This window comes from Neopsephotus bourkii, unplaced genomic scaffold (assembly GCF_033783945.1).
Source record: "Neopsephotus bourkii isolate Nb327-2 ecotype Australia unplaced genomic scaffold, CSIRO-AGI_Nbou_v1 NB_1281, whole genome shotgun sequence".
In the NCBI taxonomy this organism is placed as follows: domain Eukaryota; kingdom Metazoa; phylum Chordata; class Aves; order Psittaciformes; family Psittacidae; genus Neopsephotus; species Neopsephotus bourkii.
This window is the reverse complement of record NW_026901766.1, coordinates 278,762-292,802: the sequence shown is the minus strand read 5'-3', so window position 1 is coordinate 292,802 and position 14,041 is coordinate 278,762. Positions and strand designations below refer to the sequence as shown.

Below are 14,041 nucleotides of genomic sequence, written 5' to 3'. Positions count from 1 at the left end.
CAAACACGGGGTTTCCTGCATTTAGCAGCAGTTTTAGACAGCTGCTGGAATCAACTGTGTGACACTCAAAGGGTTTATCAGATCTGTGGCTCTTCAGTCCTTCCCAGAATCAAACTTCCCAGTGTAATGCACTTCTGTACAGAAAGGTTAATTAATCAATACTTACAGTTTATTTTGACAGCTCATGCTGGAAAAGGGCTGAGCAAACACCAATATTATTCCATGGTGAAGCAGATTCCCTGGCCATGGTAGGAGGGTTGGAACGAGATGATCTTAAGGTCTTTTCCAACCCTAACCATTCCATGATTCTATGATTCCATTATTCTGTGATCTCACTTTTCTGTAGTTCAAGAATGCAGAATACCAAATAATAAAGAACACTAAAATAAACCATCCTGTAGATGGCCTGCATTCTATGCAGAATCACAACCAGTGAGAAGGATTTAAGCTTTTTAACTAAGATTTACAGATCTGTTTAATGAAATGTTTCTTCGACAATTGCTTGAATATTGCAGCAGGATTACATTAGCTTAGCACATCATACAGAAAGAATATGCAGAAATGTCCAAGAGGATTGAACTTTGGAGTACTGTTGAATTTTATACAGTTCAAAGACAATTCTTTTAATCACTGGATGAATGCTAGGTGACTGAACACTGAAGAAGGCATGAAAGGACTGTAAAAATGAACTTATGATAATACTTGGAATAATAAAAAATATTTTATCTTCATGTATTGTCAAAGCAAATAAAAAAGAAACAAACAAACCCTCCACATTTCCTCTGTGAGGAGCAGTGAGTTGTCTACATTATTCATGCCTAGGCAGTAGAAATTAATTTTTATCTGATTCCCTTTATCATTTAAAGGGAAGTAGAGACATTCACTAAATTGAAATCAGTGATATGAATGCCTAAGTATGCTGAGGGGCAGATGACAGGCGCTTTCTACGAACAGTTGTGTACAAGTAGTGCAAAGCACATGACTACTTCCATTAAGCTACACAGGGGTAGCATCTGCAGACAAGTCACTGAAGCCTGTGGTGGTATGGTTTCAATAGCAAAGGCCAAAGTCCCTAGCCATGTTGAACTAGCTTTCCAAACAAAATGATTCAGAGAGCTATGAAAAAGATTAACAAATTATACTGCATCTATGCAATATTGTGACCTAAGCTGCTTATGCTGATGGGTTTTCCCCTCCTTTAATAAGAGCTATTTTAGCAGGCAGTTGAAATACTCTCGCAAAAATTCTTTCACAGAACATCTAGCTTGTTCTGCTGACACTGTAGCTGTTACTTCAGCTGTATTCATTATTATTCTAAAAAGATACTGAAGTAGCAAAATTTAAGTCAGTTCTGAAGTAGAGTATGGTCTCATCCTGTCTGTTTAGAAAAAACGATAAATGATGCATCTGCAGGCCACGTTTTCATGTGATACTGCCGCAGGAAATCCCCAAGAACACTTTTAATTACAAAGCTTCTCAGTCTATGCGATATACCCACTTTTTTTGTACACGTGACTCTAACAGAAACTGCGTTTATGCCTTCTCTAACTTCCCAGGCAGAAGAATTTCTACAGTATTTTTAAGATATACATCATAGGAGGTAAGCCTTTTAAATATAGCAAGAAGTGTCCAAGCCTACAGTAACAGCTTTATCTCATGAAGCCAAACTGTAACTGTTTGCACTAAAAAACTAATTTTTCCCACTTATTCCACGGGCTCTTTCAAAAAGTCTTGACAGACAGCTAAAATAACGAGCAAACATAAGAACACTGTGACCCTGTCCCTTCCAGTGCAGCTATAGAAGCATCCAGCACCAGGAGCACACACCAGAGCAGTTGTCAGTGCCTGCAAGTAGTAATACAATTTGATGCACAATGCAAGTGTCAATATATGACATGTTACTCTAGGAACAGACAGATCTCTACTTATCCCTTATTGCAAGACAATGAAAATGTAAAAACAAAGAAGTCACCAATGATACACCCTTCCTACCACCCTCCACACTGGGAGGCATTTTACTCTACCCACCTTATGCTGAAGAGTTTTTCTCAGAACCTGCCAGTTCAAATTTTCCTCCTTTCTTCTTGCACTCTCATTCTATGTACCCATTTTGGCTTAGCAACTGGTGCTTAAAAGTAAAGGTGTGCACCTAAAAATGCAAGGATTCTAGACTAAGCACCCTACAAGGAGGTGAATGAAGTGAGACTTCCAGTGCACACTCCATGCTACATTCCTTTAGAGAGAAGAGTATCAAGGCTAGGCTTTCCTTCTCTTAGAGATTAATTTTTGCGGCTTTGTAGGTTAGACTGAAAGTTATTTGTAGCTGCCTTGACCATTTGGCAATGATTTTTGTATACCATTTTGCCAGACTCTTTAATGCCTTAACAGTAGGTGTGGAGATCTGGGGAACATGAGGAAGGATCTGTACCAGGAAAATATCTTCTCATGGATAAAATCAGCTGCAAACAGCTGTGCATGAATTCTTATCCAGGGCAAAATAAAAGTCTGGCTGAAAAGCATAGTTCCTCATGGAGGAAAACAAATCTTGTAGAAAACCCAGCATGTATAGCTAAGCCCATTATGAACACCATATATCAATGCCTTAGGAAGAGTAACAGCTGAATCTGATCCTAAGTATAAATATCAGCACTTCCTTATGCTTTATATACTTCACGTATTTATTAGCTGATCTTTTTGAGAGCAAGAGACAGCTGGCAATGAAGGCCATAGTCCAGCTGCATTATAATAACTCTGGTCAGATAAGTTAGAGGGATCTAAGCTATGGCTGTTCTTACACTCCAGAAAAAGTTAATTACTTTCTACCAGAATTAGCATTGCTGCATTTTAACACAGCACCAGTCCACAAAAAGTTACAGGAAATATTTTGATTTACACATGAAATTTCCATCTTTCATTAGAAACCATGCAATTTTAAGCCATTCTAACATATCCAGTGTATTTGTAGATAAATCAGGAGGTTTACCTGCTTCTGACAGCAATTTAAAAACTGCTAAGGCAAGAACTGCACACTTCGCTCTGTGTAACATGAACGCATCACAACCCCTGGCTCATGAGTAGGATAACTTAAGCTGCAAGTTTAGGTTTACTGCTAGGTAATACGTATTGCTTAGGATGTGGGGCTTTGGTAAAAACTTAGGTACTTACCACTTGCCTTCTGAAGAGAAACTAGCAAGATTAAAAGGCTAATCATGTGTCCAAGATGAGATGCAGTCATGATTCACACCAAAATGGTTCAGATCGTGTATGCAGGTAGCAAAGGACAAGGAAATCATTTTTGGAGAATGCCAAAGAAAGGGCATTAACCATTTTGTCAGGAGACTAAAGCCTCAGCAGAATAAAAATCAAGAACGATTATCACAAATCAAAACACAGATTTGGGAAAGCTACAGTTGCCTTTTCTCTTAAACAAAATTACAACTGGTATGACTGACTTTCAAATGGAAAGTTTATGTCTGTTTAGGAAATTTAACTGTGATGTGCACTGAGTAGGAGGCTCAGTCTTGGATCATGAAAAGCAGTGAATCAGACCTGGCTCTCTACAACTTACATGGTTTTCTCCTCTTTTAGAAGAAACCTCTAGACTAGGTTGAATCTAGTGGCTACTGAAAAATGTTTTCTATAAGAATTTCAGGGAAACAACAAGTTGCAGGTCTGGATAAGGCTGGTTATTCAAAATTCTCAGTTCCTCTGCCCACACATCATTTCAGGTACTGCAGATGCTGATGAGTCTCTGCTCTTTCTAGCTTTAGTTACATTTCCAGTATGTAAAAAAATAATTTTCTGTTGTTTGCTACCAAGAATCTAACAGTCCATTAACATATGCAAAATTAATAATCAGAAGATAAGGAAGTTAACAGTGTCCTGCAAGTAGATATGTAAAAGTAAACAAAAAGAAAATGGAGTTGTATCTTTTAAAGATCTTAGCTAAGATGTAGGAGGATTCTTAACATTGGTTGTATATACTGACAGAGAGAAACAACATCCGAGACCATCTTGGATTACTCAGATATGGTAACCATGTCACTAAAGGTCAGTCTAAACTTCACCACAAACGTGACAGTATTACTGTTTAACAAATACACATTTCTCTAGCCCAGGTAGAGAATCTGGAAGGGCTTGAAAATCTCACAGATATTAGAAAATGAAGACAGGATGGATTTTAAGCTCCTTGCTACTGTTTTTCTAACAAATTTCATTAAAAGATAATAATTCTGCATACACAGGCATGGTGGCACTGGCTAAAATCTCAAGGGGATTACAGCAAAGTGCTTACATTAACAGCAATTTAGATTAAAACTACTGTATGAAGGAATGATATTGATTGTGTGACAGAAATATATCACTAAAAATACATCACTTTAAGTGTTCCTATTACTAAGTTTGGACCAAATAAATAAATTATTCCTGCCAAACATTTTTCGGCATTTGAAAATATTTTAAAAATAGATGATTATAGAATGCTCAGGTTAAAAAAAAAAAAAAAAAGAAAGGTTAAAAAGAGGAAAAAGCTAACTCAGTAGGAAACACTACCTATTTATGAATGGCCATAGTAGTTCATATGTTATTCATATGATATCCACAAAATCCAGTATCTTCTTTCTGTTAGCAGTACAAGTAGCAGCAGTGGGAGTAACAACTGGGCAAAAGTATACAGTATTTCTCCCAAATGCTGTCATAGACGTTGTTTTCACTTGAGAGACAGGTAACAAAGATGTAACATACATAAAAATTAAGAATAATTATGGGACGTTTAACAATAACATCAGCTAGGCACCACATCTCAGATAGTCACCTTGGCTCTTTTCACAGTCAATGAGGAAAGAGGGGTGTGTTTTCTGCCACAGGAAAGAAAGTCTTTTGGAGCATTTCTACACACGTACATTAGATGCTTGCCAACTAGCTAACTGGAGGCATGCCATGCAATCTCATGTCCTGTATAATACTGGTAATCCACAGTTCTCTGTAGCTACCTATCATATGGTAGTACAATGTTTGTGGAAGACATCAGAAATTGAAAAGACATGGGACTGAAAGCTTTCAGAAACCATGTTAAGATATATTAGACTTTACAAAAAAATATTAATAAATGCATTGGAGTTTTTTAATGAACACTGTAATTCACCTGGATTATAATTTACAGAGGAACTGCAAATTATACCTTAGAGAAAGGTAGTTCTTATGTTACAAAATTATATTAGTAATGACACAGCTTTTATAAGTAACAAAAACATAGTATTACTAAAGTACTGCTAGTTTTCAGTTTAGCGCAAGCAGAGCAGGAAGGCTGCAATTGTCCATTCCAGCTAATCAGAAAAGCACCATGCAAATCTGTCATATAAATAATATACATTTCTAGTTCACATCACCTTTAGCCTGAACTTTTGAAGTGTAGAAATAATAGCAATTTTTCAATGGCTTTCTCTGTTCTTGTAGCTACCCAGCACACAGACTTGATTAGTTTCCACAGATTTGTGTTCTGTGCAGCACTCATCATTATTCGAAGGGTCAGAAGTCAGAGGGGAAAGAGGACCACATGAAATAAGGCAGCTTTTATATACAATTCTTTGCCTCGTCATACTTTTCAACATAAGAATGTAATTCATCAGGAAGAAATGTAATTTAGCAGAGCACATGCTTTATTGTCATATGACATCTGCTAACTTTTCTCCAAATGGGCTTATAAGTAAATCCTGATTCTGCATTTTTGAAGCTATCTGGGATAAGAACCTGTGAGAAATGTGACTAAACACAGCAACAAGCATGCACATTATGTAGGGGCAGATGGCAAATTGCAGTGTTCAAGTCAAATATATGAGGAGACTAACAAAAGGAAAATTATTTCATACAAAAGGGCTGTAAAGGGGATTCTTCTATTTCCTTGTGAGCCTTGCTTCCACAAAACTAATGCCAAAATATATCAGAAGTTGTTAACAGCATTCAGATTACCTGCATATACGTGCTTTACAGTTACTTCTGAACACAGGTCCATACTTAAACAAGAAGAATTAAAAAAAAAAAAAAAAAAACCTAAAAAAAAAAAAAAAAAAAAAAAAAAACCAAACTAAACCCTTCATTGTCTTCTTTGGTATACTGACATAGATTTTTTATTTTAACCCCTTTTGGCAGGCAAAGTTTGCCGAATGATGTCTTTTCCTATTCTCAAGCCTCATTCATCAGGACAGCGCCCAGAGCCAGCTTTTCAGAGCAGCAGTGTCAGGTGATGGTGGATTTTGGCACAAGTCTTTTTGCACGCAGAGTTCATTATTCAGTGTTGTCTCTGGTCTCTTCCTACACCGGAGAGATGGCACAGATGTTGATGATACATTTAACTGTACTGTGCCTTTTGTATATGTTGTGCAGAGCCTGCTGGTGGTGCCAAATCCTAGAAGTGACATAATCCATTTAAGTTCTTGCATCTGCTTCCAAATGGGATTGCCTTGCCCAAAGGCTATTATTAACTCAGCCTGTCTGTTTTCATGTACTGATATTGTGGTGTCCAACTGAGTTCTCGTTCAGATTTTGGCTTGTAGCACTCCGCAGTACATACAGTCTCAAGCAGAGGTGTCCAGTCTGTGCTTTGAAATGCTTTGAAGGACCTGCTTGGTGAACTGCTGTGTGGGTTTGGTTTTATCTTTATTTTTACTTTCCACAGGGGCCTCTCTCACTGAGTGTTTTACCCCACAACTTGAACTGGAGCTATTCTTTCGTGAGACACTCAGCTTAGCCTTCAAAAATTTTTGACCACCCTCTTAGATATAAGTATTTTGGTTTTTCATATACCCACTTATTGTTTTATATATATTTTTATATGTATATATATGTTTGTAATTATATGGTTTACATACATTTTTATAACCACTTATATTCAAAAGCTTATTGCTCAGATTTTTAAAAAATATGCTTTATTAGAGATAAATTTCTAAACTATTTATAATGCTGCACAGAACTACAGAAACTAATGAAGTCAGTGCACTGGCTAGTCACAGGAACAGATGAGAAGGCCATTGAAAAATTGCTAGCATTTCTACACTTCAAAAGTTCAGGTTAAAGGTGATGTGAATTAGAAATGTATATAGTCTGTACATAATACCTTAATAATATATATGTAATATATCTATAATAATATATATAATCTATATATCTATATATGTCTAGTTATTCTTCTTAGTTTGTACTGAAAACCTGCCTAAGCACCAACAGCATCAGAACCAGCTGTTGACTACTCCTACTAATGCGATCCTCCTGCAGAGTAAATTATTCCAGCATCTAGCACCATGATATTTTGGAGAGACTTCCAAATTTGATGAAGTTTTTGATATGTATCTACCCTTTACTCAGAGCATTTTTCCATATCATTTTGGACTTGGCAGCATGTGTTACTCACACCTTTGAACACTATACAGATGGATCTCTGTATGCAACAGGTGGGCCAGCAAGGAGAAACAGGGTACTATGCTAAATATGTGCTGAAGTGACTCTAAAACCATGTCTGCCTTTTTTCTGTTCCACCTGACTGCCAGGCACCTTTACTGAGATGTGTGGATCTCACACAGAGGTCTTCTCTCAACTTCCCCACTCTCTAATTTCTTAGCCTGGCTTTCTCTGGCAGACTAGAGGAAAGAACAGTTCCAATTTCTCCTTGAAAATACCCTGGAAAAGAGGAATGTAACTAAACTCTTCTGCTTCTGATATGATTTAAAGTGTTTTCTGTCTTTTAAAAATCATTATGCATACTGTTCCTATGACAACCGACCCAGATTCCTAATGAGCTTCCCTTGGTACTACTACTACTACTACTACTACTACACAAATGCATAATAATTTCCTGTGGGTAGATTTCCCATGTCTGTGCTCTAATTCAAAGCTTGACCCATCTGTCCTGGATTACATGCAGTGTGGTAGGAGCCTCCAGCTTTACGGAGTTTGTTTGCTGCTGAACCATTTCTCCCTCACTGCTTTGGAAAACGCACTGGCAGTTTGGAGATGTTGCAGCCGCATGGAAAGCAGCTAGATGATAGACATGAAGAGATGTCTTTCAGGTCTGACAGGAAAATTAATTCTAGTCATGTGATCATTCACAGATCAAGGGAAAATCAGAATCTACACAAGTCACCATTCCTGTTTGCTTGTATCATTACTGCTTTCAAGTCTTTTGTGCTACTGGGAAAGCTACCTTATCACTCCTTTATTTGGGCTTTGTATTTCACATAAGAACATGAAGTACCTTTGAAGAATTTGAGCTCCAATGTGATAAGGGAAATTCATACACTGTTCTATATGAAGTCCTTTAATCAATCCTGATCAACTTGTTTAATTTCCCCTTACTCATTGATGACTATTAACACTTCAATAGGTATACTTGCCTTAGAAACACTATTTTGTTGCTGATTTTTGTGTGTGTATGTGGTTGGTTTTGTTTGGTTGATTGGTTATTGTTTGGCTTTTATTTTGTTGCTTGGTTTTGTCCAAGTGCAACTTGGATTCCATATTTCAGGATATTTCACAACCTATGCAGTTTTCCTATCATCAGGACTGTTCTAGTCACAGTGCTTTGTGGACACAGCTACAGTATGAAAAGTTAATGACAGATTATTTATCCTATATTCTTACTTCTTTCAAACAAGTGCAATTTAACAACAAACATGTATTTCTCAGATGAGTTTAGTAACTGAACTTAAGATCAATTTTAGCACTAAATTTTTGGAAAGGTCTCTCAAACTCCTGACCAGTGCATGTTTAACTGCTTTTTCCTGTTGACATTTTTAGTTTAGGCTGAAAAAAAATCAGAATAAAACCATTTCAAATTATGTTTTCCAAAACATTTAGAGGAAAATTAAAATCATTAGGGAAAACCAACATGCATCATTATTTTTTCATCACTTATCAATATTTGCTCTAAATGTTTGAGTTTTGGTAAAACTGACATTTTAACCATAACCAGCTAAACTTTTCTGTAGCAGAAAGGATTATATGGCTGTTACCTCTTCTAGGGGTGAGTCAGGGTGGAGTGGGTAATAGATGTAGGGGCAGCCTTAATTAAAATTTTACAGGACAGCATTAACAAGAGGAGGGAAAGAGATACCTGCAAATAAACTTTTTCCTTTTTTTTTTTTAAACCTAAGCATATCCTAGAAGTTTCCACTCACTCGCCAAGTGTCTGCTCACTAATGGTTTCTTGGCAGTGAAAATTGCTTACAAAAATGAATGCATATTATTTTTCTATTATTTGAAAAAAGTAGCTTAGCAAAGTGGACATGTTAAAGAAAATGCTTTTGCACGTTAAGACACATTATTTCTACTTTCCTTTATTATTCACAACTTTTACATGGAAGGATACTGAGTGGATAGTGCACAGCATAAAATTAATTAAAATTTCTGTATTTATCCTTTAATCTCTTAACACTTATTATCGTCTACTTAAGAATCAACTTGTGAGACACAGCACAAGGTATTTATTATTCAAAATACTATAGCACTGTAATAGGGTCACTGCAATCTATCCAACGAAATTGTACATTGACACTGAGATGTATTTAAAGGACCTGGAAGTACCGGTAACAAACATTCACCATAAATGTTGTTCAAAATAAATGTTCAACAGGAAAACTGAGGGATACCTTATGTCTGTTAATGTATCCTATTAAGTATATCCATTAATACTGAATTTTGATCCCTAGCCAAAGTAAAAGTTGTACTACATGCTGTCAGGAAGCAGACAAAAAGAATTCTAACCAAACCCCACTAAATATGCAACATAATGAAAAGAAATAGTCTTTTTTTCTCACAGAGAAAAAAAAACCAAAAACCTCTTTTTGTATTTGACATCAAGAGAGAAGAAAAAAACAGTATTTTATTCAAAATTATTGAAAACAAACTTACTTTGGTCTTCCATAGACCAGCTGATTATTCCTTGCCTACCTGGTTATTGTGATTTTCTTCTTCCCTTAATCCTGCCACTATCTCTGTTTAATTGTGAAATATTCATCAAGCCAGTAAGCGTCTACTACTAGAGTATTTTTTATACTCTGGTGACAGAACAACAATCTGCAATGCTGAAATGAAATTTCAAGATCCTGGCATAAATCAGGTAACACAGAAACATCAGCTTGATCTCCTGCACCTACAGTGAACATTTCAAGCATTAGCTGACCACCCATTGATAGCTCTGGGTTTTCACATCTCTACTTTTCCTTTGACTGATGCAACCATTTATGAAAAATGCTTTCCTTTAACCTAGTGTAGCCAAAACAGAAGCCAGTCTTGTTTTAAATTAACTGAAAATTTTCAGTCTGCCCAAATGACATTTAGTAAAAAAATCCCTAACCTACTCTATTGCTGTATGGAAAGCTACTAAAATAATAATGATATCAAGTAAAGACTTCTATGCTTTTAATTCTTGCTGAAATAACTGATTAGATGACAAGGTTTACCGTAAGTTTCAGACTTCAAACTGCAACCTGAATGTGTAAACACAGCTGTCTGATAAGTCTCTTATGAGTTATAATGGAAATGACAATACTCAGACACTACCATGTAATTTTTACACATTAAAAATAGGAAACTCCAAAGGCCTTCCCAGGAGGACTGTAAATGCAGGACAACTTTGCTATAATGTTGAGAATATTACTCAGGAATCAGAAAGAAGGGAGACATAATGGTCTGAAATAGGAGAAGACTAAAATACAGAGAGGTTTCATTAGCAGAGAAAGGCTTTTAGCATACTAAGTACTTGTCAAGAGAGTAAAAATGTCTGCTGCTTCCTATGTTATCCATAGCACACTAAGAGGAAGAACTGTTTGACCTGCATCTGTATAACACAGGTCTTTTACAAAATGGCTCCCTTATAATAGTCACTGTCAAAGCTACATCATCAGCAACCAAACTGAAAACAACCCCATTCTTACTGTGTATTATTTTAGTTTCATATAATCCTTCATCAGACCAGTTTTTCCTTTTCCTTTCTCAGAGAAAACACAGCTGAATACATATGAGAAAAACAACCCTAAAACCAAAGAGAAATTAAACTGAGGAATTTCACATTTTGTACTAGTGAAAGGCTGGCATCCTTCATATTTATGGGCAGAGAGGTCTTACCTGAAGTAGTTCCTTGAAATAAAACAAAAGTTTCAGAAGACCTCTACAACCAAGAATAACAAGTCCTAAGTGAAGTTGCAATTTCAGACTTTCAGCACCTTTGTTTCCTGTTATTTTCTTCTTTTTTTTTAACACCTTTTCAGTTCTTTAGGACTTTCATTTGGAAAGTCCAACAAATTTGTAGGCTTTTCAGAGTCCAACTAGAACAGTTGAGGACAAACAACTTCAATCATGCTTCACTATCTTTTCCTGTCTTCCTTACTGTTTCCAACACCATGTCATTACAGATTACTTTCTCCCTCTCCTTTGGATGCCCCAGTAGTCCCAAAACACTCAAGAACCTTCAGTCAAATTTTCTCATCACAGGAGTATAGGTAGCAGTTTTTAAAGCACAAAACAAGGCATGCAATATAAGTCTTAGCATGGAGTGGAACAGATACAAGAAGCATCATAGCATCTTAAGGGAGCTTTCAACAGTGGACAGCAATAATCAGGAGATGTAATACTGCATGTATTCTTTAATAAAGAATAAAGAATTCAAGACTGAAAAGTCTTCAGCATATCACATGACAGACAACCTTACACAGCAATGCGGTTAAGAGTTTCAGATTTCTGCCTCCCTAAACCTATATCCCTTCCTAAAATGGACATACTGACTCACTTTATTTAGCCCAACATACTTTGCTATGTCCATGATAGCACCACCTCTTCAACAGTTAAGTTGCAAGTGGCTTAACCACTTGCATTCACCCCAAAGAGTTAAGGCTCAAAAGCCTAAATCTTCTCAGGTTTTGCTTCAGAATGATCTCACTGGAAAGAAATATGTCTCCCAATAATTTACTTCTTACTAGCTCCTTTTTTATTTTGCCATTTTTTTTAAGAGCCCATATATTTTGTTTAAGAATTTTTCCCGATCTTTTATACCAAGATATCACTACTCAGCTCCCATCACAACTTCTATCAGAGCTGAGATTTTAAACAATATTGGGGGAAATCAAAAGAAATTGCTACAGTTAATTAACTTCTGGCTGTAACTGACTTGAAAAGTTAGAATATGAATGCAACATACATCCCTTTTTTACAACCTATATATCAAGTTTGCACTCAGCAGTGACAAAAGATTATTACCTGACAGCAAAAGTATAATATACAATATTTTTAGTTGATATAGAAAATGCATTTAGTAAAATCTTACTTCAATGTTACTATTAAACTCTTCAGAGAAACTCTCAATTTTGAAAATGTAAAATGCCACACAATTTTGTTTCCAAGTCTCATAAGAAATTAAAGAGGAGGTACAAGTATTTTCAATGCCTAGTTGGAGGCTAGATTATCCCCTTTTGCTTCTTGTGAGCTCGTCCAATCACAGTCACTACCTAGTGCATAAACTTGCCACACTGATCTGTTGATATGCCTTAATCAAGATGCTAGACCTCATTCTCCACTTAATATGTTTTCAGACTTTTTTGCTCTTCATTGCTGCAAACACGGATACATCTTCTCCCTAAACTCTTAACACCTCTTTAAATAACTTGTTACAGCTCTCATCTTCCACAGTACCTATCTAACTGTGCTTGTCCCATTAATACTCTAGGTTTCTCTTTTTCGTTTGAGAAGAAAGTCAGGAAATGCCAGAAAGAAAAAATGCAAGGCAAACATAACAATGAAGCCCCTATCCTGATACATTGTCAATTCTCCTATCAAGTCCCTTTGCCTGCCAAGAAGATTAAGTTTTATTGTGGTCCAGAAGACAGGACACAATTACACTTTAGGCTCTCAGAGCTCACTGCAGAGAGTAATGCTTATAGCTCCTGTTTCAGTTTTCCAGTGTCAGCACTGCATTAAAGCTTATCTTTCCAGCCATTCAGAATTGGTCACTGTAGCAGAGAAGGAGAACAATTCATTAGAGACAGAAAGAGCCAGTTACCTACAATCTGAGTACGTTTAAGATTGCTAGCAAAATTGATTCATAATGAGGTATGACAGGGTCACTAAGCTTTGAAACTCAAATTCATGGATATATTAAAGTAGGAAAAAAAAATTAAACTCTGAGAAACAAAAGGCATTTTGTTTTCAGCATAAAGATCAATAGTAAGATTAAGTACTGCTTCAATTTAGGCAAGTGGATATCAGCAGTTCTATTTGCACAGCTGCAGCTTTCAGTGTTGTATTTTCTCATTTACTTAAATCATTAAATTGTAATCACTTGCAGGAAAGACCCACGGGTATATGGCAGAAAAGGATTACAAAAGTTCATCCCAAGTTTACTATAAGGACAACTATCCATGAAAAAAACTCCTCCAAAAAAAAGGTAGCTTTGCACTGATTTGAAGAGAGATTCTGGACACACTATGATTTTTTTCCATCTCCAAACACTCTCCTGAATATCAAGAACACATTTTTTACGTCAAAATGTTACTGTACATCAGGAAAAAGACAGGTGAACAATCTAATTGTATCCATCCAAGTAACAGGGAGACAAGAATATTCTTCCAGTTGTTGCCTATGAGCTTCTCAGCTCTTCTTTACTTGTTTAACTGCTTGTATTCATTTCACTTTTTATTTAAGTTGCAAACTGAATTCACTAATGACCTAAAATATTCTAACTATACTGGAAAAGTGATACTTGGGTAACAGATACAGATGCTCACACCACATTTATCCCATGCCCCAGCTTTTCCCAAGACAAAGCATCACTTTCTTTTGAGACTGACAAGTTCCTTCACTCAGTGGTTCATCATTCAAAATTTATCTGCAGAGTGCCACATTAATTCCCACCTACCGAGTGGAAACTGAACAGTGGCCATGAATGCAATTTTTGTCTCCACTAATTCTGTAAGAAAGGTGAAGCAACTGATTTCATAAGCTGCTCATAAAATAGGGTACATCTGTTATTCAGCTGAATGTATACTAAAGGAGTATGTAT

General features: G+C 36.3%; 1 protein-coding gene across 2 annotated transcripts in view; it reads right to left on the bottom strand.

Annotated features, from left to right (window-relative positions):
* LOC133218669 (transient receptor potential cation channel subfamily M member 3) overlaps positions 1-14,041 on the bottom strand; it is a 337,140-nt gene that overhangs the window by 247,669 nt on the left and 75,430 nt on the right. The gene's annotated exons all lie outside the window — the stretch shown is intronic.